Below are 7259 nucleotides of genomic sequence, written 5' to 3'. Positions count from 1 at the left end.
GACATGTCATTTCATTGAATAAATTTGTTATAATAGTAAAAATTAATAAATTACCACTCAAATGCCCACCATTAAGAACATAAATTTATAAAGTATGGTATGTGAATAGAATATGGAACAGCTATTTAAGTGATAAATATCACATAGACGTATAAAAATGTTTCATGTAATTTTACGTGAAATAATGATATTAAAATAAATGCAAATACGGGTGCATCTATGGAGATTATTTGTATACATGTGGACAGTATGTTGTTATGGCAGATACATTATTGTTCGCCATATGTTCCATTTGCTCAACTATATTTCCAAGTCCTTTTATAGATGTAACTGGTTCTGGCCAATGAAGTATGAGTGGAAGCAACATAAGTCCCTTACAGTTTGAGGCAGGGGAAAAGACCATGTGCAATTTTCCACCCTCCTTTACCTGAAGTAACTGAAAACGTCATGTGCTCCATGTGGTGCAAATACAAGATAATGGAGCCTTTGTCAGTCTGGGTCCTCCAGTGTCTGTGTGGACCTGAGCACCTATCTGGCTCTTGTGGAGAATGTAGCATGAGCAAGAAATAGGAATAGGAATTTGTCAGTGCTAGGCTATGAGATTTGGGGCAATGGTATAATCCAGCCTTTACTGAATAATAGAAATACACAAGAGAAATCGTTTGACAGTAGTGCAAGGACTGTTTTGTTTACTTTCTATAACATCATCTCAGCCAAAAATGTAAAATTAAATTTATACTTGAAATGTGAAATCTTTCCAGGGCTGATAAGTCCAACGTATTTGTAGTTCACATCGCCCTATTGCAGACAGGACAATGTGAGCATAAAAATTATGTTACTGGGAAGTTGAAGCTGCCCTCTGCCCTCTGGTGGTCAAACTCGTGTTCTACAGTTCCAAGGAAGGCAGCTCACCTACCTTCCCCATGCCAATGACTTAGAGACTAAATGGCCAAAAAGAACCTCAGAAATTACCTGTCACACCTTTTGGTAGGAGGAAACAGAGGGAACAGACAGAAATGTCTCATCCCAGGTCATTTACTTAGTTTGTGGCAGAGCTGAGGCTAGAACCAGATCTCTTGACTCCTAATTTTGTGCTCTTTCCAACTTCTTACAGCACTTTTTCAGCCTGAGTTCCAGCACAACACAGGCTGGAAAAGAACTGTACAAAAATTTACTGTTATAAGCATCTTAAATTTATTTTATTAGATCTTTTCTCCTGATGTGATAACTGCATATTGCACACAGATATTGACGTTCAACTCTGTAACCCAGAGATATGTACAATTGACCATGTTTCAGTAAAAATAAACAGAAAATTAAAACGATTCTTTCATATGGAGCTTCTTACTGTTCTCAGTAAGCTGCAGATGAAAGTGCATAAATACCTTCATCTTCCCCACTGCTATGTGTACAGTTTTAGGCTTATCTTTTAAATTGTTTTTTTCTCATACCAAATAATACAACTTGTACTTTCTATTTTATATTTGTGTGTAAATACTAATATAAATTTTTTGCAAGAAATGTTCAAGTAAAATGGACACTCCAAAAAGATGCTCCACGAGATGGCATGACTTCACGTTAGTCCTGTGCACCACCTTGTGGACCTAAGTGTCACCTCACTCTAATAATGATAACTTCTTCTGATGACAAGCAACAGCAGCAAGACCAAGGTCTCAGGACAGCATCTGTAGTCCACAAGGAGCAACGTAAGGAGCACACAGTGCAGTGTCAAGCTCAAGCATGTCTCCAGCATATCCCTGGAGTAGCTCAGTAGCATGACCAGAGGCACGTGTCCCACCTGCACAGCCCGAGCTTGGTTCTCCAGCCTTCCCAGTGTGCTGCAAACTACCCGGTATAGCTGTTTTTCTTTTTCCAATATATTTCTAATAAATTCCTGTTTTATTGGTACCTATTATAGCTGCCTTCTACTGCTTGCAGCAAGAACTCTAACTAAAACACCATCCAACTTGAAGGCAGGATTCTCTGATGATAGAAATTGTTCCAGAATCCAGTAAACAGAAGCTCCATGATAAAGGGGTGGGAGCCTCTCAGGAAATTTCTCACAATTAATGGTAACTGGCCAAGCGATTTATGGTCAAGTTGAGCTCCCTTTTATCCATTATATTACTCACCATGTTTTGCAAGTGTTTATGCTCCATGGGGACCCTTATTTCTAAGCCTGCATACAACCACGAAGTTACATTCTAATAGTTCTAGGATTAAAATGTTCACTCCCTAACTACACCCCGCCCTCATGACGTTTGATAAACTTCAATAGAGTTAGCTTACTCCTTATTCTGAAAATCCTCCAGTACCACCAACACCTCCAAAATGTAGGAGGGGAGAAAATGAAGAGTTATTGTACAGGGGCACTTCATACCTATTACATAATTGTTGGCCTCTGAGACATCTTGCAAAACGAACACAAAAAAATCCCATTTTAACTTCATTTGATACTCTTGGCCAGACCAGAACATGTCTCCCTTCTTAATAATAGTCGAGAGGCCCAAAGACAGGTGTGGTGAAAAGTGGTCTGATTCCAGTGATATTTCAAAGGTAGAACAAATAAAATTTGCTGACATATTGGATGTGAGGTGTGAGAGAAAGAACAAATAAAATTTGCTGACATATTGGATGTGAGGTGTGAGAGAAAAGTAAAATCGAGGACTGCTTTAAGTGTTAGGACATGAGCAACCAGAGATTTTGAAAGGACACTTTCTGAGACAGGGAAGGCTGAGGGAAAGCAACTTTGGAAGGCAGGTGGCAGTCAGGACTTCGAGATGGACCTATTAGACCTCCAACTGTCAATGTCCCTTAGGCGGATGTGTATGTGTGATGCTGAAGTTAAGGAAGCAGTGTGTGGTGGGGCGCAAATTTGGGAAACAGCGTGAGATCACTAGGCAACGAGTGTAAATAGATAAAGGGAGACTGAGCCCTGGCAGGTAACCCGATAGGTAGAAGTCAAAGAGATGAGAAGGACCCAGCACAAGAGATGTAGAAGGAGTGTCCAGAGAGGTAGGAGTTGATCCAAAATATAGTGATGTCTCAGAGCCAAGACAAAGTTTTAATATTGTCTTTGGTTTACAAATGTAGAATGAAAATTTTTTAAAAAAAGGAAGATTCTTTTAGGGCTTTTCTTTTATTAAATGGTCCAAACACTGTTCCATTCATAGACTCACGACTCTTCCCACAGGCAGGAAGATTTGGAAGGTTACTTGTGAAAAACTTGAGCACTTGCTGCTTTCTGCTGGTCAAATTTATGCACTGCAAATTCCAGGGAAGTTTGCTCGTGAACCTTCTTTAATCAAAATAACTCAGATTATTAAAGCTAGAAAGAACTTTGCCCTTCATCTGTCCAAACATTTTTATTTTACATATCGGAAGCACAGGTTCACCCAGAAAAGTTTTGTGCAAGACTATTAATGTAGTTTATCAGACTTAACTCCTAGTTCTCTACACATTATTTCAATCCTTCCTCCCACCACCCCCTCCCATCTCAAATCAAGCACATCATACAAGCTATTCTTCCCTTTATTGCAACTATACTCTCTTGTTGTCTGATGTTCTTTTTCCCCCCCCAGTTACCAGACTGTAGCAAATCTTTCATTACAAATAATTAAATCTCTCCATAATTTCTCAAACAGTATCAAACACCATTTCACATTTCTAACACAACGCATAGAAGGCATTTGGGACTAGAACCAAGTGAGAAGTTTTAAATTTCAAGCTTCTGATCACATCACATGGTGTCCAGGCAATGCTTAGATTTTCCCACATTATCCAATTGTGCATGTCAAACATCTCGTCTGAGTGGGGACAAAAGTTTCTGTTTCATATTGTAAGTGAAGGAAGTTGAGAGAGATAAAATCCAGTGAAAACACATCTATCTCAATTCAACTCAGTTTTAAAAAACAAAAACAAAAAAATTAAATTCGTTGATTTCAGGGGAGAGAGGGAAAGGAAGGCATGGGATTAAGAGTCAAAACTGACAAGGGCTGGTAGCTATACACGGCATGCTGTAGCTCTAGAAACTGTCATATCATATTTTAAAATAAAGTGAACTTTGTGGATTTTTATTTTTTTTTTGGTATTGTAAACATGTGCTGTTTAATATTACCTAAATTTAACATAAAACTTCTTTTGCAAACAAAACAAAATTTAAAGCCTTTAAGGCACACTTTCCCCTAAGGAAAAAAAGAAAGTCCTTTGCTATAAAATTGTGAGGATACCCAAGCAAGACCGCACTTAAGATTCGTCCACATGAACTTGAGAGCTTTTGTCCACTGTTCCTCAGAGTTAAACTGGGTTTTGATGGAATAGGAGCTGCCACTGCCTCCTGTGTCTTCAGTCTTGCCTTTATCCACATCCATCCTGTAAGGAAGACAAAAGCGTGTCTCGCCTTTCTCAACCTCTTCTTTGAACTGCTGCACACAGTCCAAGAAAGCCACCATTGCATGATCAAACTTGTTGTCCCAGAAAAAATGCAACCCCCCAGAACAGTATAAAGGCAGCTCCTTAGACTTGTCTGTCAGAGACTCCAGATATGAATGATTTCCATAGGGATCATGTCGATACCTCTGGAATTTCAGACCCATCTTATTGGCCAGGGCATGGAACAGCAACATTGTCTGGCCCCAAGCCGCATTAATCTCATTCCATTCCACAGGGACACAGGGCAGGCGACCCACTCTGGAGTTATTGATTGTGCCAAATTGTCCACTGTGTCAGATGTGGAAGGTCGCATTAAAGACATTGGTTTTCTTCGGCTTGTCCAGCTGCATCTATGCATAACGCATCTGGTTTTCTACACTCTTCAGCTCATCATCCAGCTCCAGCTGTTGTCGTTTAAATTCACTGTATTCCCTCTGATACTGAGCTTCCTCCTGATCCAGTCTCTCAGCCTCAGCCTGGACCTTCTCGAGATTTTCTGCCACTATCTTGCGGTTCTTTTCCACATCTTCCAGCTCCTGGATCAGCCTCTCCTCCTCTAATGCCAGTTCCTTTAGCTCCATCTGTAGCTGTTCACTGTCATCTTCATTCATTTGCTCTAAGATCTCCAAACAGCGATTGTAGTTCTGACACTCATTTTCGGTGACGTTGAGCTGAGTGTCCAGCTGGTCTAAAAGAGTATCTGTGCATTCCTCACACAATGGGTGATCCACATCTGTCTGGCCCGACATGATGTCAAAAAGGTCCCCCGTGACCTTCAGTCTTCGACTGAGGTTCTCCATGGTACCACCATCGGATGCCTCCCCAATCAGAGTGAAGCTGTTGGCACTTTCTGTAGACATCATCCTGGCTGGTGGAATGAATCTGCGAGAGACACCATCCTGGCGAGTTTCAATAAATGGCTCCTCTCCTGAGTTAGCCTCTTCCTCCTGGGTCTCTCCTGGTTTCACCTGGGCTGTGGCAAGTAATGGAGCTGTGAGCTCCTGGATAGTGACACGGTCCAGGATCTTGAAACTCGTGTCTAGTTTCAGGGCCTGGCTGCAGCGCTGGCACATGAAGCTCACCTTCATGGTGCTGCTGGACGTCTTAGACCCCTACATCCCTCTGGACCCCGGAGGCCGCAACCCAGGTCCGGTCTACCGCAGGGGCTCCGCGGCCTCTGGTCTGCCCGGGAGCAAGGCCTCAGGAACAGCCATCGCTCCGTATTCGCCTACTCTGATGTTCTTTAATTACAAGCTTTATGACAATGTTTCTCAACACGTTCCACTGACTACACCTAGTGGCAGAATTGAGAAAATGCATATCATCCAGAATGCTGAGGCCTTATCCTAAAGCTTCACGGGAAACATTTCTTCAAAGTCTTGAGTTTGACTTCCTTTAAAATTTCAGTCCTAGCCATAATAATTAGGCAAGAGAAAGAAATAAAAGGCATCCGAATTGAAAAGGAGAAAATCAGACTGTCCTGTGTGCAGACGACACAATTTTATATTGAGAAAACCCTAAAAGGTCCACCAAAACCCTTAGCACTGAAAAAAAAAAAATTCAGTAAAGTTGCAGGATACAAAATCAATATACAAAAATTCTATAGACCAATAAATGAAATAGTTGAAAAAGAAATCAAGAAAGCAATCTTATTGAACAACAGCTACAGAAAAAAAAATCAATATATAGGAATAAATTTAATGAAGGAGGTGAAAGATGTGTACAGTGAAAACTATAAAACATTGATGAAGGAGACTGAAGAGGACAATGAAATGGAGAGACATTCCATGTCCATGGGTTGGAGGAATTAATATTGTGAAAAATGGCAATACTACCAAAAGTAAATTACAGATTCAATGCAACCCCTAATAAAATACTAATGGTACTCTTCATAGAAATAAAAAGAAAAAAATCCTAAAATCATATGTAATGACAAAAGCCCCTGAATAGCAAAAGCAATCCTGAGCAAAAGGAGCAAGGATGGAGGCATCACACCACCTGACTCCAAAATATACTACAAAGCTATACTAACCAAAACAGCATGGTACTGGCATAAAAACAGACACATAGACTAATGGAACAGAATAGAGAACCCAGAAATAAAGCCATATATTTACAGTCAACTGATCCTCAACAAAGGCACCAAGAATGTTCAGTGGGGAAAGAATAGTCTCTTCAATAAATGGTGCTGGGAAAACTGGATATCTAAATGCAGAAGAGTGAAACTACACTCCTATATGTCACCATATACAAAAATCAACTCAAAATAAATTAAAGACTCAAATGCAAGACCAGAAAGTATGAAACAACTAAAACAAAACTTAAGAGAAGTGCTTCAGGACATTGATCTGGGCAAAGACTGTGTGGATAAGAGCACAGGCAACAAAAGCAAAAATGGGCAAATGAGATTATGCACAACAAAGTAAACAATCCGCTGAGTGAAGAAATACCTTACAGAATGGGAGAAAGTGTTTGCAAACTATGAATCTGACAAGTAGTTAATATTGAGGATATACAAAGAATTCAAACAACTCAACAGCAAAAACACGAATAACCTGATTAAAAAATGTGCAAAAGGCCTAAACTGACATTTCTGAAAAGAAGACATACAACAAAAGAAAAAAAGGAAAGAAAAGAAGCAAGAAACAAGAAAAAAAAGAAGAAATGAAAAAGTCCAACAGGCATATGAAAAAATGCTCAACATCACTGCTCATAAGAGAAATGAAAATTAAAACCACAATGAGATATCATCTCACACCAGTTGGAATGGCTATTATCAAAAAGACAAAAAATAATAAAAATTGGCAAGAATACAGAAAAAAGGGAAA

At 39.8% G+C, this 7259-nt stretch overlaps 1 pseudogene; it reads right to left on the bottom strand.

Moving 5' to 3' along the window:
• Positions 1-4062: 4062 nt before the first annotated feature.
• Positions 4063-5549, bottom strand: LOC103582039 (annotated as a pseudogene).
• Between the last annotated feature and the right edge of the window lie 1710 nt (positions 5550-7259).

Source organism: Galeopterus variegatus, unplaced genomic scaffold (assembly GCF_000696425.1).
Source record: "Galeopterus variegatus unplaced genomic scaffold, G_variegatus-3.0.2 Scaffold14707, whole genome shotgun sequence".
NCBI lineage: Eukaryota > Metazoa > Chordata > Mammalia > Dermoptera > Cynocephalidae > Galeopterus > Galeopterus variegatus.
The sequence above is the reverse complement of the archived record's forward strand: the minus strand, read 5'-3'. Positions and strand labels throughout refer to the sequence as shown.